We start from the raw sequence: 24,209 nt of genomic DNA, 5'->3' as shown, positions 1-24,209 counted from the left end.
ATATAGTGCCCGAAACAGTAAGATTAAGTATCCTAACCTTTAAAGTCACACACACAAAATTAATATCAGAGCTAAAATAAACAAAAAAGGAGCTTAACCACATAGTAGGGCTAATTTCCTAAAACAGAATAAAATTATTTCTGGAATGCTGTGAAAGGAAGCCAAATGAACAAATCATAGAAGGGGGGAGAAGCTCCAAAAGCCATGATGGAACATCCACATTCAGGAGAAGTATACCTGATGCCGAGAGCAGATGGGAGGTCTCTTGCCTTTGTGCCCTGCTTTTGAGCTTCTCAAAGGTGGAAAGAAATGCTGGATTAGGTAGACATTTCATCTATCTGGCAAGGTGGTACTTATTACCCTTTTTGCCTATTACCCTGATTGCTCATATTTGCTCTGGTTGTGGTTCGATTGGGCAAGCCAGGCTATTGGTCTGACCTTAAGGAATTTTATGTTGATGCAGTGAATTGCATCTTTTATGTCTAATCTGTGGGTCAGTGACATTTAGGATTACCAACCTCCAGGTGGGACCTGGAGTTCTCCTAGAATTACAATTGATCTCCAGCTCCTCTGGAGGTAATGGCAGCTCTCGGGAATGAACTCTATGGCATCACATCCCCACTGAGCTCCTTTCCTTCCCCTCCTCAAACTCTACCATCCACAGGCACCACCCCCATACAGCCAGTGTGTGTAGTGGTTAGTGTTAAACTAGGGTCTGGGAGAACCAGGATCGAATCCCCACTCTGCAATGGAAGCTTGCTGGGTGGCCCTGGGCCAGTCACACACTCTCAGCCTAACCTACCTCACAGGGTTGTTGGGGGTATAAAATGGAGGAGAGGAGAATTATGTAAGCCGCCTTAAGTCACCATTGGGGAGAAAGGTGGGATATAAATGATGTACATGAATAATTACCCAAGAATTTCCCAAGCTGGAGTTGGCAGCCCTATTTGCCACTCTCCACCAAGTTGCTTTATTTGAAAAGTCACAATGAATCAAGACAATGGGTTAATTTCCATGTGTCGAAGAACTTTTGTGCATGGAAATGCCCCTTCCTGCCCCCCCCCCCCTGCAGCTCCAGATGCCCCCTGAAATGCTGTTTTATGGTGATGCCCTCCTAGGGTTGCCAGGTCCCTCTTCACCATCAGCAGGAGATTTTTTGGGGCAGAGCCTGAGGAGTACAGGGTTTGGGGAGGGGAGGGACTTCAATGCCATAGAGTCCAATTGCCAAAGGGGCCATTTTCTCCAGGTGAACTGATCTCTATCGGCTGGATATCAGTTGTAATAGCAGGAGATCTCCAGCTAGTACCTGGAGGTTATGCAATTCACAATATGTGAATTGCATAGCTACAATATATTTGGCAATGTTAACAGCTATTTTCCTGTACTGATTTTCTCATCCTTTTGATATACGTACAGAGGTGTCTATTTTCTCCCTCAGTACCTGGAGGTTGGCAACCCTATGCCCTTCCCACAGAGCAGCATGAAGAGGGTGTAGGAGGGCTGCCCTGGGAGGGGGAAGGATCAGTGAAAATCACTCCCCCTTCGCATATGGGGATCTTTTCAATGGGATCCAAACCAATGTTACCATTTAATGTTATAGCAGGTGTAGAAAATACTTCCCGGCCAACCAATATGAAAAGCCAACCTATTTAGAACATGCAGAGGATCTTCATTGGAGGCCAACAATTTAAGTCAATTTGGCCCAACATTCTCACTGAACGTTTCAAGAGGGAATAGGGAGAGGGCTCCGTGTGAACCTTTTCTTGCTGCCAGTAAGGGTAAGTTACTGAGGCTTGCTTCTGTGTAGTATGCATAGGATCAGGTTGTACCTTAATTGGGCTCTTGTGCCCGCACATCCATAGTGTGTCCCGCACCCCGACACCTATAGTTCTGCAAGCTCCACCTGACCCTGTCGGCTAGCTTGCTCACTTTGTCATCGGTTGCCTGGCAACTGTGAATAGCAGTGCTCTGTATATGCGCACCTGCTGTCAGGATCACATTTTTTAAAGGCCAATGGCAAACACAAGGCAAATTGGATGCTCTCTCCCGCTGTGATGAAGCGGAAGCACTGCTCAAGAGGCTGCGTCGCCAGCTGGTACAATGTGGAGAGCAGCCCAGTTTGCGATGCGTGAAGTCTGTACTTGTGAGTTGTTCACTCCACCCTTCTGCAAAGAGAGCAGTCACTGGCAGCATGGGGTGGCTCCCCCGTCAGTGATGGGTGCCAGCTGCTTTCTCCAGACTCTGTGCTGCCTTGGGAAGGGGACCATCTGGAGCCCGTCCCTTGGCAGCACTGGACTGGGTGACCGTCTCTCTGCCTGGAGTGTCTTCTCTTTGGAGACGTCTGTTAAGAGTGACGTATGTTTCAGCTGCCCAAGGATGGCTGATTCTGCAGGGCCGACAGGGGCAGAGTACTTTCCACTCTGTGGGAGAACGACGTTTTTTAATTATATATCAGGATGCTCGACAGCACTTCTTTACCCTTTCCTTCTCCCAGGTGCATTGTCTCTTTTAGCTTCTCTCTTTTGTTATCTGCAGTAAACTGCCATTTTCTCAGTAGTGGGGTTACGATTTAGTGCTTATCCTTTCTCATCATCTCCTGCCCCAACAGCTCTAATGATTGTTTCCTGTCTTCTCTGTTTCAACTATATTTTGCTATGCTGAATGCTAATGATGGAGCACCAGTGGGGTGGGGTGGGATACAGAGGGTGGCTTTGCTGGTGTCGAGCACTTCACAAAAAACTACCGAAGTGTTCCTGCTGTTCAATGGCTCTCCTTACCTCCACTCCCCCTTCCCTTTTGCGGGTCTGATTAGACAATATGTTAAATGCAACTCGGGTTGGAGGAAACCAACATTGCAATCCTATGCAGAATTATTCCTGCACTGTGCAGGGGGTTGGACTGGATGACCCTGGTGGTCCCTTCCAACTCTATGATTCTATTCTATGGTTCTATTCTAGTTTAAGACTCTTGAAATAAGCTGGAGTTAACTTTGCATAGAATTGTACTGAACCAGTCCCAACCTTCCTCTGGGTATGCGCTCACCTAGGCTGCCTTGAAACCCAGGAAGCTGAGCAGTTGCCTGTATCCCGAGACCCAGAACCGTCAAAGCCTCTGGTCTAGGTTATTACATCATCAGGAGTGAGGTGGGTGTCTCCCCAAGGCAGGGCCTTTCCCCATCTTTGGAATAGCCTCCCCACTGCTGCATGCCTGGTACCTAGTCTTGTTTGGCTTCATGTACTTGGCAAAGAGTTTTCTGTTCTTCCAAGACTTTGTCGAATTTGAAATATGTGTTTTCTGGATATATTTACACTGTTTTTGATGCTGCTGACCTTTAAAAAATTGTTGGTGCTCATGTTATTTCATGCTGTACTACCAAGTGGTTTTCACCTAGTTATGTGTTTATGAAGCCACCTTAAAAGCCTATGGCTGATAGAAACTTTTCAAACAAATATTTTAAGGTTGAGCTGCATGATCATAGAGGTAACAGTTTGAGAAATTGCAGCAGTGTCTTTTCAAACCACTATGATCATAGGGTTGACTCTGAAGTAATTGTTTTCTGATCTCATACCTGCAATCATGCATGCAGACTGGAAGTGTCACTCTTCCCAGAGGAGCGTGCCGAAACTCCTCTTCAGCCATCGTGGATCTGAGTATTAAAAGGTGGTCAAAAAGTTTAGTGAACTTTCATCTGTATCATGCAATCTTGACTGGGCACCACAAAGGTTTCAACTTTCCTTTCTTTTGTTCTTTCCAGGTTCTTTTAAGTCAGTCCATTTGTCCGTCCTCTATCTGCCATCCAAAACCATAGTGTCCCCATCACCCATAAACGTGGGGTATAGATTAAGGTCACTTCCTTTTTTCTATTTAAAGAATGAAATATGCCATGTGGGTGTTGTCTGTCTTTCCAGCATTTAACTTTGGAAGAAGCCTCTCTACTTTTAGGCAATCCTGACTAGCAGCTGGTGGTGGTACCACTTTGTAATGTGGAAGCAACTGGCTTCAATGATCCTTTGCAGCACTTCAGGCCTCTGATTGGGGGGGGCAGCAGTGGGAGGGAGGAAGGATGTCAGTCCATCTCTGATCATAATGCTAGTTGGCATTTAGACAAAACGTGACAGGCTACGCATTCCGAGAATTATTCAGTCATAAATATTGCATCAGAAGCCTTCCTTCTCGTGCCGCTGGCACAGTTATCCTAGACATGCAATCTGGAGTCATCCGCTGCTGTCTCTGGGTTCCTACTTCCTTTGTACATCTGCTTATTCTTAGTCATTTTCTGTTGTTAGAGGACTGAGATTCAGTCCAAGGTACACTGTAGCCCCAAAATCTTAACTATCCATTCTTTGAAATTATTTTTACCCTCCAAAGAACCATCTTAAACTCCACATTAAATTGGTAGTGCTACTACCAGAGGGAGGGAAGCTGAGTTGGTACCATTTCCCTGTACAAATAGGGGGCTGGATCCCATAGATCTGTTCTGCTAGTGAAGCCGCTGTCCTCCAGCAGAAGAAACCTTCCCCTGACAGAAGGTTCTTGCATCATTGGAAGGCTCCTTTTGGCGGAGGAAAGCGCCGTTGCTAGCAGAACGGATCTGTGAGATCCAGCCTAGTAGGGCCAGTCAAGATGCTTGTCAGGACAGGTGGGGTCCAGAACATGAGTCTTTGGCAGCACAAAGCTCAAGCCCAAATTACTAACTGGGTCTCATACAAAAGATCTTCGATACAGAAAGACACATAGAGCTCATGAGTTCCCCAGCTTACTTGGCTCCTATAAGAACTCGCTGTCGTCTAGCTCCAGCTGAATATCTGTCTGTTATAGAGCTAAATAAGCAAAGGAGAGCCCTGACCCTGGCAATAGGGTCGGCCTTGCCTTCAGCAATCCTGGAGGGAAAATATAGGAAGTTATCATGATCTGAGTGGGGATGCCCTTGCAGGTCAGGTGAAATAGAAAGTATAAGTCATATTCTATTTAGGTGTATCTATTATGAGGGAATCCTTCAGAAGCTAATTCTTCCTCTCATTAACACAATGGAATCCAGTCCGGAGGAAGAGAAAATGAAATTCCTCTTATGGGAGGGAGATTCCCAGTGTTACTTACAGGTAGCCAAATATTGTTCTGCAGCAATTAAAATCTGCTCAGAAAATGTTACTAATGTTAATAAGGTTAATTTTAATTGATATAATTTTATCTGTATTTTTTACAAAGAGATTATTTTATCATGTAATGGGTTTTATTGACAAGGTTTGTATCTTTCCTGGCTAATGCTGTAATAATAAATCTCTCTAACTGTTTCTCATGGGCTGGACATTTACAGACCTTTACATTAGAGGCCTTTTGCAAAAACCCAAGTGAATCCACCTCTAAATTAGTGTCATATTGGGCTGTGTGCTTCATATGAGCAGTGTTTGTTTTTGTTGGTGGCCCTTCAGCCCCCAGAGAGCATTGCATTTATGAGCAGAAACATCAATATGCTCTGTTCGAAATGTGGAGCCTATTATGAGCATACAATTGTCTGTAGACAAGACTACAAAGCGGCTGTTTGTCCAAAGCGACGATCCTTCTTTCCCTCTCAGGTCCCCTCCCCCCTCAGTTGTGTGCTGCACGGATAATGCAGAAGAGGCCTCAGAGCCCCGTGATGGATTACAGGGACTGTCTTCTGCTAGACACCTTTGATCTAGTATTGATCTGGCTGGGCTGCCTAGCTAATGGATAAAAATGGTGGGGCTTCCCCCCACCCACACTTCAGCATCTTCACCAGTTCCCAGTGGAAGCTCCAGGTAGCGATTCTCTCTGGATTTGCCCCAGGATACTGGATCCACTTTCTCTCCAACAAATGCTGAGTCTGCATGCCTAACTTATCCCTCTATGGGGAACTACTGAAATGGTCCTTGGATCGAACTCTACAGTCACAAAGCACTTACCCTGCTGATTTAGCAGGGAACGCCTCCTAACCAAAAAAACCTAAGATGTGATTGTGTGAAATCAACATTCTCATACGGAGAGTTCACTGAAACACTAGCCACATTGGCAACCCCTTGAAATTACCATGCATGTGTGTCAATGTCCTGTTGTGGATGGTTCAACCACGTAGACTCAGGGTGAAGCCCTCAGAGTATGGCAGGGTGCACGTGGTTGCTTAATGTCTGGCAGTGAGTGGTGGTAGTTGTCAGGGAGCAGGCTGCTGGAGACACGGGATAAGAATTTCTAGCAGAGGTGAGATTTGTAGTCATTGGCTCCAATGAGCAGCAAAACTCAGCTGCCTACTAATAGGGCCAATGCCTTCATCAGTGCTCCAAGTCCAACCTCTCAATGGGGAGTACAGGCTGTAATGAAGCCATGTAGCAGCCTTAAGGTCTGCATTTCTGTATTGAGGCTTAGGGTATTGGTACATGGGATTTTTGTACATTGGTGGGTAAGACTCCTAAGCTATGCAAAAAAAAAAGTACTTTGTGCATTAAACACAAAAATAAAGAAATTTAAAATGGCCTGATGAAAGTGACCCCATGTTCCAGGAGCCCAAGAAGGTTGATTGTCGTTAAATGTGGGTGGAAGGAATATTGGGGGGAAACCAGATGGAAGGAATACTGAGGAAAAATACTCAAGTCTGTAAGAGTTTGTAGCAGTGGTGCTTGTGGTGAGAGTTCCTCGCCGTCTGTTCCTTTGCAATTTCTCATAGGACTTCAACTTGTTCTTTCTATTAGTGAAGTTGTTGGTTCTGCTTTTATCAGTAAGGCAGTGAGACCAAGCTATCCACAGACGAGGTCAGGGTTTCTGCAGATTCATGTAACTTCCCATGTATGCAGAAAGATAGTCTTTTGTAAATTAAAAAAAAAAGACTATTAGTACATGTACATTGGAGACATGAAATGTTAAGGACAGCTGAGTATTAAAAAAAAAGACAAAACGGGAAAAGAGGAAATTGGCTTGTGGGTAGTATTCTGGAATGATGCCCTCCTTACACAATTGCTTATGGGGCCCCAACTTGGTTTCCTTATTCCCATTCTACTGTCCTCTCTCATTCTACTGTTCTTTTTGAAAGTTGGGCACTCATTAGGAATCATACACATGGGAGGAATAATCAAATAGGAAATCTCCTCCCCTCATAGGACAATAGCAGCCTGATTAGCTCAGTTTGGCGTAAGCTCGTCAGGACTTGGGAGCTAAGCAGGGTTGGCCACGGTCAGCACTTGGATTAGAGACCCAAGGATGACTGGGGTTGCTACGAGGAGGAAGGCAATGGCAAACCACCTCTGCACCTCTCATGCCTGGAATGCCCCGTGGAAGTGGTTGTCATGAGTTGCTTACAACTTGGTGGCTGCTTCTTCCTCTTCTTATTCTTCTTACAACTGTAGTGGCTTCCTACTCAGCTAGCTCTGAACCACAGCACACTAGTGCCCTGATTGCTGGGTGAGCAAGAAGCTGCATGTCTCAGCCTGAGCAGCCAGTGTGCACTTTGGGAGGGGGGAGTTTTATCTTTTGCCCCCTGTGTTTAATAGGAAAGGCAATGAATTTGAAACGGAGGAATGAGCACAGACCGTAGCGCATCTTTCCCGAATACCAATTAGACACTTCCATTCTAGAATATGATCAGCTGTCGGGGTAGGGTTGCCAGGTCCCTCTTTGCAACCGGCGGGAGATTTGGGGGGCAGAGCCTGAAGAGAGTAGGGTTTGGGGAGGGGAGGGACTTCAATGCCATAGAGTTCAATTGCCAAAGAGGCCATTTTTCTCCAGGTGATCTGATCTCTATTGGCTAGAGATCAGTTGAATTAGCAGGAGATCTCCTGCTACTACCTACTACCCTATGTCGGGGGTTCTTGCCCCATTGTAACTTAAGAGTCTTTGGTGTTTGTGTGTGTATGCCTAGTTAGAATCAGAAGAGGTACCTTTCTTCTCATCTTAATACGTTCTCCCTGCCTGGATACTCTTGGCATCAAAATGGTCAGAACCTTTAAAGATGTAAAATATCTTGAAGAAGAAGAGTTGGTTTTTATATGCCGACTTTCTGTACCGCTTAAGGCAGAATCAAACTAACTTACAATCACCTTCCCTTCCCCTCCCCACAACAGATACCCTGTGAGGTAGGTGGGGCTGAGAGAGCTCTTAATAGAACTGTGACTGGCCCAAGGTCACCCAGCTGGCGTCATGTGTAGGAGTGGGGAAACAAATCCAGTTCACCAGATTAGCCTCTGCCGCTCAGGTGGAGGAGGAGGGGAATCAAACCCGGTTCTCCAGGTCAGAGGCCACCACTCCAAACCACCGCTCCTAACCATTACACCATGCTGGCTCTCTTGGACTGGTAGGAATGAGAATTAGAGTAGGGCTGTCAAAAAAAAAAAATTCGGTACAGTTCGGATTCGGCCGAATCTGACCCTTGTGGGGTCGGTACGGTCCGAAGTCCGAACTCCCCCGCTTCGGATCCCCGGTAATTCGGGGGGATCCGGAGTTCGGGGGAAAATTCGGCCGAAGCGCGCCTTCAGGGATTCCCTGAAGGCGCGCGGGGGCCCTTTAAACTGATCTGAGCCTCCCAGCTGGGAGGCGCAGGTCAGTTTAAAGGGCAGCCCGCCCCCCTTCAGCGGGCTCCGCTGGAGAGGCGCAGGCTGTCATTTAAACTCATCTGAGCCTCCCGGGCGGGAGGCGCAGATGACTTTAAATGACAGCCGCGCCTCTCCAGCGGAGCCCGCTGGGGAGGCGCAGCTGCCCTTTAAACTCATCTGTGCCTCCCGGGCGGGAGGCGCAGATGACTTTAAAGGGCAGCCGCGCCTCTCCAGCGGAGCCCGCTGGAGAGGAGCGGCTGCCCTGGCGCGGCTGCCCTTTAAAGTCATCTGCGCCTCCCGGGCGGGAGGCGCAGATGACTTTAAATGACAGCCGCGCCTCTCCAGCGGAGCCCGCTGGAGAGGCGCAGCTGCCCTTTAAACTCATCTGCGCCAGGCGCAGATGAGTTTAAAGGGCAGCCCGCCCCCCTTCAGCGGGCTTCCCTGAAGGGGGGCGGGCTGTCCTTTAAACTCATCTGTGCCTCCCGGGCGGGAGGCACAGATGAGTTTAAATGACAGCCCGCCCCCCTTCAGCGGGCTTCCCTGCAGGGGGGCGGGCTGTCATTTAAACTCATCTGTGCCTCCCGGGCGGGAGGCACAGATGAGTTTAAATGACAGCCCGCCCCCCTTCAGCGGGCTTCCCTGCAGGGGGGCGGGCTGTCCTTTAAACTCATCTGTGCCTCCCAGGCGGGAGGCGCAGATGAGTTTAAAGGGCAGCCCGCCCCCCTTCAGCGGAGCCCGCTGAAGGGAGGCGGGCTGCCCTTTAAACTGATCTGAGCCTCCCAGCTGGGAGGCGCAGATCAGTTTAAAGGGCAGCCTGCGCCTTTCAGCGGGCTGCCCTGAAGGGGGGGCCGAATTGGCCGAATTTATTCGCGAACTCCCGAACTCGCTGAATTCGGCCCCCCCGGTTGCCCGCCAGAGTTGAGTTCGGATCCGTCCGAACTGAAAATCACCGAATCAGGGGAAATTCGGTTGATTTTCAGTTCGGACCGAACCGAATTGACAGCCCTAAATTAGAGTCAGGGAATGCATATCTCAAAAGGCACATCCCCTGACCCTAATCTCCACTCCAGGTCCTAGGGGCACAATTAAGCTAATCCCCCTCTCTTTTTTTCTTCTATCACTTCCATAAATGATACTGCCCTCACTGTTCTATGGTTCCAGGAGGGAAATGAACATGCCAAGTGCTTATCAGGCTATTTTTGTGCACACTTGTGTGTTGGGGAAGGGCTTCCTTTTACAGTGTAATACTTTCTGACACATTTGGGGAGTGATCCCAAGTATGCACACGATATCCCTACCTTGTTGTCTTGTGTCACCTCCCTATCAATAGATACCTGACCATTGATTTCACTATTAGAAAGAGTGAGAATTGGACATGAAGTACTGAATGATTTGTGAACGGGAGGCTGAGATGACCAGACTGATTTTGGCATTTGTTTTTTCAAAGAGGCAGTATTCTAATCTTTTATCCATCCCAAAAGATTGTAGGATTATGGCTTTTCTCAGTCCCCAAGGAAATGAGGACCAAGCTTTTAAGGGCCATGAGATTAATATATTGGCATCTCAATGTAGCTGGGGATTTTTGTGCACTGAACCTCAAAGGAGGGCAGGTGGAAGCATGTTCATGGTTTCAGGGGTAGTGGGGCTGACCTAGGGCTGCCAGCCTCCAGGAGTGGCTGGAGATCTGTTATTACAACTGATCTCCAGGGGTCAGAGATCAGTTCACCTGGAGAAAATGGCTGCTTTGGAAGGTGGAATCTACGGCACTGTACCCCATTAAAGTACCTCCCTTCCCCATACTCCACCCTCCTCAGGCTCCACCTCCCAAATCGCCAGGTATTTCCCAACTTGGAGCTGCAACCATAGGTTGACCTGGACCTTGAACCCCAGAAACAATGCCTGACTGTGGTGTTATCTCCACCATGCTGATTAATAGAGGAAGCACCATTAAGAGCAAAATAATATTACTTACTGTACTGACATCCTTATGTTTCTTTCCATATTTTGCTTCGTTAGATCTCTCTGTGAGCTCCAGAAATCACAGCCCCGCCTTTTAAAAAAGAACATAACGAAAGCTGCACTAGCTCAATTTATTTTTCCAAGACACGTTTCAAATTGTTCTTCTAAGGGTTTGCATTTCCCTTCAGAAATGTGGAGCGAGATGCTGGCAGCGCATGGGTTTAGAATACAAATAGCCTGCCTGCTTCATGTTTGCAGAGAAATAGCTCAGTTTCTCAGGCAATGTCTGTGCGGGTTCTCCCTCCTGCTATTATAACGGCACTGTGGAGGCAAATGTTACCAAAGCCATCACCAGTGTAGAGTAATCTCTTCCAGGGTTCAATGGATGGAAGGAAATCCTGCTCTGCATTCTGATCTCTGGCCTGTCTATATAGCATGGGAATGTAACTAGGGTACCCTTGTGTCCGTCCCCCCCCCCAACTGGCCCCTTATGGCTACCTTCTGCAGAATTCACATGACCTTGTTAGGGTTTAGGAGGGGCTGCTTGGCCAATATTTGGAAAATGGGGTACACTAGAAAGCTTGTGTCTGCATTTTAATTAATTTGAAGCTGTAGACCTGAAAATAAGGACCATGCTGCAGCCCTAGGCTGAACTGGAGAAAGTAATCTGTTCTAAAGCCATTTATCAGAACATGTTTGCTGTACTATTTAGAACAGACCTACTCCCATGAGTCTGGGTCATCAGCTTGACAGTTGCAGTGAGACTGATCTGGCCTTGTTCCATTGTTGGTATTCAAATTCCTTTCCAATGGGGGGGTTTCTGTGATGACAAAATTATCTTTAAATGTTGCCCTGTGCAATCTCCATGCCAGAGGAAGATATAGGCATCATTGACTACTACATTGGATTCAGACTTGACATTGTGAACCTCAATCTTGAGGGCAGTTATCAGTATTGGTGTGCTTGTGGCCAACATTAACTGCCAAGGCATGTTTCACTGGAAGTTTGTTGAACAATAGGCACAGAGGTGTTCCATATTTAATCCCGCTTAAAGGTGTCTGATAAGAGTGTACCGCTGTGCAAGGGGAAAGATGCAGACTTTGGTTCTGGGAGCCAGTCTGTTTAATGTCCTCCTTGCCCTTCCTCGCTGATTATTTGATTTCTGTAAATCATGTTAACGCTGCACTGGCACCTGTGAACTTCCATCTTGTGCTCAGCGTCTTCGTTGGGTTGTTCCTTGCTGGAGGGCTGATAAAACAGAAAGAGAGAGTTACTTTCATTTGCCTGTGAGCACTTTTAGCATATTGGACTGACTGAACCCCAAACAATGGCTGAACAACAGCTAATTTCAGACATCTAGTATAGTATGCATGCATAATGTAATGGTAATAAATAAATACCGTATAGCTAAACAGGTGAAATGTTCTATGCAGGACAGTCTGGCTGACAGCTGAATACTTGGAGTCAGCATGGTGGAATGGATAGAGTGTCAGACTAGGATCCTGGAAGACCTGGGTTTGATATCCCTACTTCTACCATGAAAGCTTGCTGGGTGACCTTGGGCCCGTCACAAACACTCAATCTGACCTACCTCACAGGGTGGTTGTGGTGGAGAACAATATTCTAAGCTGCTTTAAGTCCCAACTAGGGAGAAAAGCTGTGTGCATGTTTAAATAAATGAATACTTGGGCATTCGTAAGCTTGTATGTGGTAGGCAATAACTTGAGACGGCAGAAAAGGGCAACTTGGGGTGAGGGATATTACAATGCGACACTTTCATACACGTTCTGGCTAGTTCTAAATAACACATGAAGCTGCCTTATACTGAATCAGAACCTTGGTCCATGAAAGTCAGTATTGTTTACTCAGACCGGCAGCGGCTCTCCAGGGTCTCAGGCAGGGGTCTTTCACAGTGCCTTCAAAAGAGAGTCATGAAACGGGCTGGCTTTGAAGTCGGTATTCTTGAGCAGTGAAGGGGGTCCACTCCTGACTTCTGGAGGACCGACCCATGGTTACACAATGCCCCAGCAAGCCACCCCTACTGCTGCTTAGCCCCAGGAATGCCTGCCACTTAAAATGGCCAACTCTGGGTTGGGAAATTTCTGGAGATTTGGGGATGGAGCCTGGGGCGGGCAGGGGCTGGAGAGGGGAGGGACCTCAGTAGGGTATAATGCTGTAGAATCCACCCTCCAAAGTAACCATTTTCTTCAGGGGAACTGATTGTTGTCATCTGAAGATCACTTGTAATTCCAGGGGATCTCCAGGCTCCGTATGGAGGATGGCACGCCTACCAGTACTGGTTTCCCTGGGGCATAAACTAGAATATAGACCTCTGAGCTGGGCTGCCCTCACCACAGTTGCAGCCCTTGCTACCGTTGGTTGCTCACCCTCCTGAGTGGCACTGCAGCTCCTCTTGCCCATCTGCTGGCTGTGGTGGCTGGTGGGTAGCAGTCAGAAGCAGCAGCTGCTGCCGTCATGGCTGACCCCCATGGAGGAGGGAGACATTGGGCTCTTGGTCATCCTTCACCCTCACCTACCACTTGATCGCTTCCCTGCCAGCCATTGGAGAAGAGAACCTCAAGTGGGGGGAGGGGGGAGCTGGAAGGTGAAATGTGAGCTGCAGCAGTGGTAGCCTCCAATCTGTAGACAGGGGCCCAGGTGGGTGTACTAGCATAAATGTTTGTTTCATTGAACCTCTTCCCCCACCCCAAAAATACCTGACACCAGCCCTGCTTGGAACATGGCACACTTTTATGAGAAGGAATTTGTGCTGTTGAAGGGACAGACAACACTAGCACTGTACACATGAGCACATGAAGCTGCCTCATACTGGATCAGACCATCAATGCCCGTCAAAGTCAGTATTGTCTACTCAGACTGGTAGCGGCTCTCCAGGGTCTCATGCGGAGGTCTTTCACATCACCTACTTGCCTAGTCCCGTTAACTGGAGATGCCGGGGATTGAACCTGGGACCTTCTGCATGCCAAGGAGATGCTCTACAAAATGAGCCACAGTCCCTCCCCAAATTCAAAAGAATTGTTAAATGTAATACTTTTCCACACAAGTTTTGAGAGGTGGAGTGCTGCAAGTTCTTATGTCTGAGCCCTAGTTATCTGCAATTAGTAGAGAAATGGTGCCCTCTTTCATTTTTTGAAACTGTAACCCTAACCCAAAGATTGTCTGAGGGTGTGTGTGCATGCAGTGGGGCTACTGAACACTGTGGAAAAAAAGCTCTCTCTGTGCTTTTGGGCAAGCTGCCCCCCAAATCCCAAGCCCTTTCAGGCCCAACTTCTGAATCACTGCAAGGATTTGCTACCAGAAGGGGAAAGGCGTAAGTGTGAGCTTTTCTTTGCGACTTTGCTTTGAGGTAGGACGATTGCAGTGCTTGAAGGCTGTTGTTGTCAGTTTGCCATATGATCCCTTTGCATCTTGGCTTACAAACTGAGCAGTTGTATATAAGAGATTGAACTGAGATACCCGAATATGAAAGAGACATTTCCGACAGAGCGGTTTATTACTGTTGTGGTACCCCCATCAGGGTCACAGCAACTGAAAGCCGTACGCTTGCAAGATTCTTGGCTGGATGCCTCACTTAGGACACTGGCTAATCTGTCAGCAACTGGAAAGGATACTACAAGGTAGGGGGAAGGATGAGAGCACTTTAAGGAAGGCTGTGCGAAGGGAAGCTGAAGCGTTTTCAAAGAGTCTGGTACCATGCTGCTTAAGTTTGCTAACTTTGAATGATCACATTCCTCTTCTCGCCATGAAGGAGTTGAAGATGAAGAGTTGGTTTTTATACCCTGCTTTTTCTCTACCTTTAAGGAGTCTCAAAGCGGCTTACAATTGCCGTCCCCTCCCCATAACAGACACCTTGTGAGGTAGGTGGGGCTGAGAAATGTAACTGGCCCAAGGTTACCCAGCAGGCTGCAGGTGGAGGAGTGGGGAAACAAATCCGGTTCTCCAGATTAGAGTTCACCGCTCTTAACCACTATGCCATGCTGGCTCTCACACAAGATGCACAAGTTACAGGGACAATCCAATATTAAAATGTTGCAGCCTTTCTTATCTACCATTCAGGCAGAGACCCTTGAGTACAGATGGCCATTGGCCAACCTGCACCGTGCAGACTCAGCACAGGCAGTGGGAGACCCAACAGGCAGACAGAGGGTTTCTTGACCTGCCTGTGCCCTAAAGTAAGCCCTTCACTGCCTCTTCAACTGCTCTCTGCACCCAGCCTTAGTACTCTAACAGCAGTATCATCCTATGGTTTGTACATAGGGATGCATCTGTATTACAGAGTCCACTAGGAGGACACCTCCTTGTCTTCTGGCACAAAGCCCCAAAAAGCTGCCAATGCACTGGAGAATTTCAGATGGAAGCGGAAGGATGAAGTCATCCAGCAGTACAATTGGGCAGATCCCTGTTGCAATTAGAAAGTGAGTGAATCAAAGGCTTGGTACAGCGACAGTCTGAGTATTCTACCCCTTATGAATACAGATGAAGCAAAATCAGGATGGAAGGCCTGTCTAAATGTAGATGTCACTAAATAGGAAAAACCTTGCTATTGATTAATGGAAGAGAAGCGGAATCCAAATCAAAATATCTTTCCTTCTCTTCCTCTCCTCGGTTTCCCTCTTGTTTGTCCTAGCCACCTGCCAGCAACTGAAAAGGCAACAACACGTTTTTCAACAGAGCGGATGGTCCTTGGCAACTTCTCAAAGCTCTGGATTTCTGGAGCATCTCTGGGGAGCCAGCATCAGGCAAGGCCTTGTAGATCTCAGCAGCCAATTAGGATTCTGCACCAGCCCCATGTCCTCTGCTGAACTGGCTCCAGCTGCTCTATAAATATCCATGGTTTGGTTTGCTGCTTTTGTTCATCTTTTTCCACAATAGGCAAACACTAATGAGAATGCATGAGGAGCCGTGGCATTGTGGCTTCCTTAGCAAAAGTCATGATTCTTTTGCACCCATATGTGCCTACAGATCACAGTGTGAGTTTGCGCATACATAGGTCGCACAGAAGGGATAGAAAGCAAAAGTGTTTTTTGTTTTTGAAAAAGGTAGAATAAATGAAAGCTAATATTGTCTGCAGGGATGTCTGTGACTTTCATCTAACTCAGATCCAGCAGTGGTTGCCTTGGCTTTGCCTTAGCTATGGATACAAAACCGTGAGCACACGGCAAAAGTATATCCAGCTAAATAGATTTGGGAAGGAGTGTTGTGTGTTAGACTAACGAAAGGCCTTTTTGCTATTACTAGCGCATTGCATGAATGTCCAAGGAGCCTGCAGTGCCTCTCCTCGCAGGTGCTGAAGGTATCTGCCTCTTACATGCTGCCAGCATGGTTTAGTGGTCACTATTGGACTAGGATCTGGGAGACCCAGGTTCAAATCCCCACTCTGCCATGGAAGCTTTCTGGATGATCTTGGGCCAGTGACTCTCTATCTCAGCCTAACCAACTCACAGGATTGTTGTTGTGAAGGTAAATATGGTAGAGGAGGAGAGAATGGTCTTGTAAACTCCTTGGAGTCCCCACTGGTGAGAAAAGTGGGGTATAAAATAAATGAATATAAACTAAATGTGCTACACACTCATGTTTAGGGTTGCAAATCTCCAGGTGGTGCCTGGAGATCTCCTGGGAAAAAATGGATGCTTTGGAAGGTGGACTTTGTGGCATTGTACCCCATGGAGGTCCCTGCCCTCCCTAGGCTCCACCCCCAAATCTCCAGGGCCTGGCAACCCTACCCCCCCCCATTCCCCACTGGTGGCCAGGGGGGACCTGGCAACCCTGTTTAGCTGAGACTGTGCTAGCTCATGCATGCCTTACTTCTATATCATTCACATAGCTTTAGGTGCCAGAATATGTATTTCCCACATTGTATTTATCTATTTATTCTGTCCAAGCCCCAAGAACCTCAGGGTGATGCCCATGATTCTCTCCATGTCCATGTTATCCTCACTCCTGTGAGATAGGTTGGGCTAAGGGAGAATGATTGGCCCAAGGTCACCCAGCAAGCTTCAAAGCAGAGTGGGGAGGGACCTCCCAGGTCCTAGACCAATGCTCTAACTACCACACTGCATCGTCCCCTCCCATTTTTCCTCCATGTTTTCCTGTGCACTGCAGTCATTTGTGGATATCTAGGTAACTTGATACTGCAGTAGTACTACTTTTGTCTTGCTGCCTTGTGCTGTTTTATGGCAGTTTTAGAGACTGCTTTCAGCTTTCCTGTAATTCACTTGCAGTCAGGAGCTGAGCTAGCCACAAGTCAAGACATCCGACAGATAAGCTTGTTTGTTTTTCTTTCTTGTAGTTAGTCTCATTTGTTAATAAACACTGTGTATGCATATGTTGGATTGTAAGGACAGAATACTATATTACTCCATGTTTCTGTGGTAGTCCGAGGAACCCTATGAATGTATGAAGCAAGCCCTATTCTGATGATAATTACATGAGCAAATAGTTTAAGGGTATAGAGTTGCCATTCTCCGGCTGGGACCTGGCAAGCTCCCAGAATTACAACTGATTTCTCCAGACTACAGATAAAATGGTTGCTTTGGAGAGTGGATTCTATGGCATTATCCTTAGGGTTGCTTACTCTGGGTTGGGAAATTCATGGAAATTTCAAGACGAGAGGAACCTCAGCATGGTATAATGCCAGAGAACCTGCTCTCTAAAGCAGCCATTTCTTCCAGGGGAACTGATTTCTGTCATCTGGAGATCAGTTGTAATTCCGGGAGATCTCCATGTCCCATCTGGAGGTTGGCAACCCTACATTATACCCCGTTGAGATCGCTCCCCTCCCCAAACCAGGCCCCACCTCCAAATCACCAGGAATTTCCCAACCTGGAGTTGGCAACCCTAATTCACTCCTCTTTAAAGTATAGCCCATGGTCTGGCTATATCTACATTTCAAATCTTGGCAGAGATCTGTGCATTCATCTACTTGCAGAAGCACACTGTTTTCTCACTACCGCTCATACTGCCTTGATACCACAAACTGCTTCTAGAGGCATGCTGCCTCAAGCAATGGTGGAGTATAAATACTTTGATTAGTACCAGATTTACTCTAAAGGAACACGACCCTGAATGTAAGACGACCCCCCTTTTTTTGATGGCATACATATGAAAAAATAACTAGTCTTAATTACATTTGAGTAAATGTTGTAAATAAAATAAGTACAAACTAGAGATTCTTGTTTCCGGTAATACAGTTACTGATTTTGTGCCTGCAAAAAAACAGTTATGTAGGACATCTATTTGGTATTGGTTAATGTTAGCAGAAATAAGAGACCCCTTCGGGAGTCTGCTGCCATTCATTACCCTCTTCATCAGAGATGGCTCAAGACATTTGGGTGCCTGGGGCTGAAAATTCAAAATATTACCATAAATTAAATGACTAGCAATCTTGCTGCCTTTTGATGTACTCCCAAATCTGTCACTTGAGGCAGTCTGCCTCACCCTTTGTAATGGTAGGGCCATCCCTGCTTGCTTTCTGCATGCACTGAAATTCCTGCTGCCTTTATAGGCTTTGAGGGGGCGGAGACATGCTTCTTCATAGGATAATCACTGGTTACCTCCTGCATTTACCATGACCCTAGCCTTCTTAAAAAATCAACAGTCTCCACCATTTGCACAGACTAATCATTCCTGCTGATTTCTGGGATGGTCCGGCTTAAAGTTAGGTGCTGTTCTACCTGACTTTAAGCCAGACCATCACTATATCTGATGGTGAAGAGGCCAGTTCTGGAAGCAGCCACCAGCAAGGAAGAGCTCTCTGCCTACTTGGGAGACTCCCAAAGTATGCAGAAAAATTTGACTTGGTAAATTAACCAAGTCCTGACCTGGATAGCCTGATCTCAGCAGCTTTCAGAAGGTAAGCAGGGTCAGTCCTGGTTAGTATTTGGATAGCAGACCACCAAGGAAGTACACGGTTACAGAGCTAGGCAATGGCAAACCACTTCTTGCCTTGATAACCCTCCATGGTTGTCATAAGTTGGTTGCAACTTGATGGGAAAAAAGAAAGAAAGAAAGAAAAAGATGTCCCCCCCAAAAACAAAAAAAAACCCAGATTGCTAAGGACTGAATTTGCTTCAATTGAATGTTGAGGACAACTATTAGAGGGAGAAGTGGGCGGGTGGGATCCCTGAGAGAATCCTGAAAAGGGAGAATGTGGGAAATTTCCAAACTGTCCCCCCAATTTCCAGATTGGTTCCCCTTTTGGCAATTTCTCACAGGCCCCCAGCTTATTCGCACAGAATAGCTATGAATCAAAATATGGGGGTGGGTTTGTATGCCTATGGGAGAAGAAAATCTGACCAAAGACCCTCACACTTTTTCTGGCACTAGATGAACACCAGGGCACTTATTAAACCAAATGACGGATCCCATCTCTTCAGAAGGCACAACACAGAGGGAATTAGCATACTTAATTACAGCTTCTGATGAATGGCATTGCAAAGTTTCTTAATTAACAAATGTGTGCTCAGGGGAGATGGTCTTAAACTGAGAAGTTTGCTTTAAATTCTTCCTTTTTTATTGCGGTTAGTGTAATCAGGGAATCTGTTGTATTCATTATCAGGTTTTCTGTGGAGATTACTTGAGATATGGGAGCATCGAGAATAGAAAGTCCCATATGTCTCTTCAAGTCATTTGCTTTTTTACATTTTTTGTTTTACATTGTTTTGGGCTTCTCACCTGAGTTACTTGCTTTCAATACCATCATCTCCTGAAAGATCAAAAATACCATATGTCTTGTAAAATACCCACAGCGCCTTTTTCCTTCATCCAGCTGAAGCTGTGCACATAGGGCTGGTGTCAGGGGTTGATGTTGCCAGGCATCTGTGTAGGCCCGTGTTGGCGAACCTATGGCACGGGTGCCACTTCCGGCACGCGTAGCCCTTTCTGCCGGCACACACGGTTCCTCCAAGCCGCTGGCCTTTCCGGCTCTGCCCCACCCCGGATGGGGGAGGCTGTAGCCCAGGGGTGGGGAACCTCCGACATCATTGGCAGTGGCCCCCGGACTCTCCCACAGAAGCTGCCGCCATTGCCGCCGCTGGAGCGTGCGCGGCCAGCCAGGCGGGTGGGAGAGCGGGGAACAGAAGCTGAGCGCTCACACTCGGCATGGCCGGCGGCTTCTCCGGCGCCCTCTGGGCCTGTGCGGGCGGAGGGGCATGGCTGGTCGGTGGCTGTGAAGGAGGCGCCCTCTGCCCCACCCTGCTCGCCTCTCACAAGCCTGCCGCCGCGCCCCACCGAGTGGCAAATCCAAGGCAAAACCTCCCATGTATAAATGGCCTCTTTCTTTTTCTGTCTCCCTCTGTCCTTTTCTTTCTCTCCCTTGCTCCATTTCTTTCTCCCTTTCTCTCTCTTTTTCTTTCTTTCTCTCCCTCCCTTCCTTCCCTTTCCCCCTCCCTTCCCTTCTTTCCTTCCTTCTTTCCCTCCAGCGGCTTCTCCGGCACCCTCTGGGTCTGTGCGGGCGGAGGGGCGTGCAGTCCTATTCCACCTTTGAAGTGCCCACAAGCTATCCTCCAAACACCTTTCCATTTGTCTTGATATGTAGAGAGAAAACACTAAGGAACTAGTTGCCAATCTCCAGGTACTAGCTGGAGATCTGCTATTACAGGTGATCTCCAACCAATAGAGATCAGTTCCCCTGGAAAAAATTGCCACTTTGGCAATTGGACTCTATGGCACTGAAGTCCTTCCCCAAACCCCGCCCTCCTCAGGCACCACCCCAAAAACCTCCCACTCATGGCGAAGAGGAACTTGGCAACCCTAGCCTCTCCCTCTGGGCCCCCTCTGGGGGTGGTATTCAGGTTACATTGCCGCATTGGCACTCGGCGATAAATAAGTGGGGTTTTGGTTGCAGTTTGGGCACTCGGTCTCTAAAAGGTTCGCCATCACTGGTGTAGGCTCATTTCCTGAACTGCCACAGCTCTGCAACAGCCAGTCACTTTTCACTGTTTGGCTGTGGCCATTTCTGAGCTGCTCTGTCCTCACTCAGGGCTGTGTGGCCATGATATTGCAGCAGTTGTGCCTCACCTTCTCCAGGTTGCTCCTCACCTTCTCCTGCAGTGGGGAGGCAAACATATACCACCTGATACTTCCTTTTACTCGAGCAAGCGCCAGTGCAGGAGCAGCGATGACCTCAAAGGGAGGAGGCCAACCCCAATGAGGTCTGCACCTTGCTGACAGCTGGAATTGAGCAAGACACTGAACCACTCTTTATGGCAGCAACAACTTTGCCGCCTCCCCCACCCACCCACCCACCCACCAACCAGGTTGAGAAAGATGCCTGGGCAAGTAGGCGCACAAATGCCCATGATGCGAGGACAGGCAGAGAGCTGCAGTTCCTAGCTGCTGCCAATCACTTGCACCTAGGGTTGCCATGTCCCCCGGCCACCAGCGGGGGTTGGGGGGGATTGGGTTGGCAGATCCAGGTTGGAAAACTCCTGGAGATTTGTGGGTGGATCCTGGGGAGGAGGGACCTCAGTGGGGTAAAACGCCATCGAGTCCACTCTCCAAAGCATGCATTTTGGTGGGGAGACTAAATTCTCAGAGATGATGTTACAAATCATACTTTTGGTAGTGAACTGTGAATTGCCTATGGACTACTTGTCACTTCATGAAAGGAACTGGGTAACCTCTGGATTGTGACCAATTTCTTTGCCCCTCTTAATGTCTGTTATTTCCAGGTATTCTCCCATTCTTCCCAAGAGGATAATTATCAGGATTCTGTGTACTGAAACATAACTCAAAGCTACATGAAATCTTTAATTGTGTGACTTGTACAAATCATGTTAATTAAGCATATGCAAGTGTGATTATTTTGCATAGCTCTGCTTCTGCTAGTCATGAGGAAGGGCAAGGTTTGCTCTCGTTTCCCACCGTAAAGGAGGCCGAGATCTGTGACTGCCAAGGCAAGATTGTTTTGTGTGGTAGCCCTGTCCTCATGGAATTGTGATCCTGTTGAATTAAGGGCTGCCTCTTCTCTTAATTAGGGTTGCCAACTCCGGCTTGGAAAATTCCTGGAGGTCGGGAATGGAGCCTGGAGAGGACAAAGTTTGGGGAGGCGAGGGAGATCAGTGAGGATGTGATTCCCTAGAATCTAACTGCCAAAGTTACTCTTTCATCCAGGAGAACGGGTTTCTGTCATCAAGAGATTAGTTGTAATTCCTGGAGAAGTTCAGGTCCCCCCTGGAGGATGGGAACCAGTTGGCAAAGTAAGGCTGCACTGTTTAGACAGGGCTTTTCCTGACTGGTTCTAATGGTGTTTGATTTTGTTGATTTTTTTTTTTAGTATTGCAGGTTTCTGGCCAGTTTTAATTTACTTGCTTTATTGCAAACTACTTTAAACAGAAATTTAGTAAATAAAAGGTGAGCGTTATCGGGAGGGCTGTGGATAGCACAATCTCCCTTTATACATGGTCTGAGTGACAAAATTGTAACAACAAAAAAGGGGTATAATTACTCCCGAATTTTCAGCTTTCCTCACTGCAGGTCTCTCTCTTAGGAATCCTGTTAAAGGAATCTGTACAGTGCGTCAGTTCTCGGCTTCTAGCACAGAATCTAAATCAGGGGTGTCAAACTCAACTGTTAAGAGGGCTGGATATGACATATATGTCACTTGGTCAGGCTGAGCCAGGCCTCACCAGATTGGGATGGGGGGATGTGGTGGCAGCTGCCTTGGCTGGCAAGCCTGCAGTGGACTCGGCAGCCCAGATTGGGACTGGAGGGGTGACAGGTGAGCCCACAATGGGATCACCAGCCCAATTCAGGACTGGGGGAGGGTTTGCTACCTTGGCTGGCTCACGGGCATGATGAGAGAGAAGAAGAAGAAGAAGTGTTGTTGGTGGTGGTTTTTATATGCCGACTTTCTCTACCACTTAAGGGAGAATCAAACCGGCTTACAATCTCCTTCCCTTCCCCTCCCCAGAGCAGACACCCTGTGAGGTAGGTGGGGCTGAGAGAGCTCTTAATAGAACTGTGACTAGCCCAAGGTGCTGGCTTCATGTGTAGGAGTGGGGAAACCAACCCAGTTCACCAGATTAGCCTCCGCAGCTCATGTGGAGGAGTGGGGAATCAAACCCGGTTCTCCAGATCAGACTCTACCACTCCAAACCACCGCTCTTAACCACTACACCACGCTGGCTCCTGCCCATCTTCTGATGGCTCCATGAATGGAATCTGGAGGGAAGGAGCTCTCGGATCAAGCTGAATTGGAGCTTTGTAGCTTTGTTAGAATAATATATCTGGTGCCCCCACCCCACCCCCATGAACTGTGCTGGGAAAAGCTCCGTCTTTTCTATGGATTAAACACCAAAATCTATTCTCTGCTTTTAAGCCACTTAAGGTCATAACTAAGGAGCTGATCTTTTCAGCTTATTTCAAGTCCTTGTGTGTGACTGCTGTAAACGGTAGCAACAATAAACATCTCTTGCAGATCGTTCCCTATGCAAAAATAATGGCAAGCTATAAAATAGGGCTGATCCAAAGTTTAGTGCACATTATTATTACTGAGTTAATTTGCTTTGCAAATGCCTGCAATAGTTTATCATAGGAAGTAAAACAGGAGCTTGTCTAAAAAAATTGAGTCCCCTGAGAATGTTTTAAAGGCATCTGAAGTCAATCAGGAAGGGCCCCACACTTCTGTCATTTCATTCTGAAAAGCTACTAAGGTTCTAACCTTTAGTTACCTAAATCGTAGGCCGTTTTCTTTTCCTTCCCCTTTATGCTGAACTGTTTATTGGATATAGAATACTGCCCGTATTCCATTGTTCTTTAACTGTGTCATTCAATGTTATTACATTGTTCATTGACTGTATTATAGCCATCTTTACTGCATTGTTTTTATAGCTGTGATTCACCTTGTGTGTCAATGAGAAACATGGCCAATAAATGGAATAAATAAAAAATCTTTCTCTGAACAGATCTGGATTTAGCTGATACTTGGACAGGACACTGCTTACAATGAGCACCTGGTTGTGAGAGGGAGATGGAAAACAAAAAAAAAGTATCGAGTCAATCTAGTTTTGTGGCATCATGAACAAAAGTTGTATTTTCATCTTCCATTCACTTTCATGTTACTATATACTTCATAAAGGTCTGATGTTTCTTATTGTACTGCACCCTAATCTTGCTTGTCTCATTGCCTAGACTTCTGTCATACAATAGCATAATTGTTTTAACTTTGCCATATTTCACAAGGAGTTGATTTTTCAAGGGAAGCTTAAGAACCAGGAGACTCGGGTTAGGCTTGCTTCACTTATTATGGGGATGACCCATAGTTGGAGCATCATACTGCTTTACAGGGATGCTGCAAATTTTGCAGCAAACAGTGTCCAGCAGTCAAATGTATTGTGTTCAAATGTGGTGTTCAGACACAAGCTGATCACCGGTTCTGTTTGATTCAGCACAGAACAACTTCAATACCTGCCAAGCAGATTTGCATCAGGTTTTTGCAAAATTGTGCATCCATGAAATCACTGCAAATCCAAATAGTTCAGCAGGCAGTAACATTGCTAAGGAGTCCTTAGACAAATGGTCCATCAAAAAGTCGGCTCCCTCTTTGTGACAGGCAAATAGAACATGAGTTGAGCCAGTGGATATTCTGACATCCCTAATTCTTTGTGCTACTGTGAGAGCCAAAGCAATTGTAAACCTCTGTTGCATACGTATACCACGTAAGAACCTTGCAGGTACTTGCAACCTGCCTGCTGT

General features: G+C 47.1%; 1 protein-coding gene across 1 annotated transcript in view; it reads left to right on the top strand.

Moving 5' to 3' along the window:
• RAB6B (RAB6B, member RAS oncogene family) overlaps positions 1–24,209 on the top strand; it is a 61,615-nt gene that overhangs the window by 14,218 nt on the left and 23,188 nt on the right. The window lies entirely within an intron of this gene.

Source organism: Euleptes europaea, chromosome 5 (genome assembly GCF_029931775.1).
Source record: "Euleptes europaea isolate rEulEur1 chromosome 5, rEulEur1.hap1, whole genome shotgun sequence".
Lineage (NCBI taxonomy): Eukaryota > Metazoa > Chordata > Lepidosauria > Squamata > Sphaerodactylidae > Euleptes > Euleptes europaea.
This window is presented reverse-complemented; position numbering and strand designations above follow the sequence as displayed.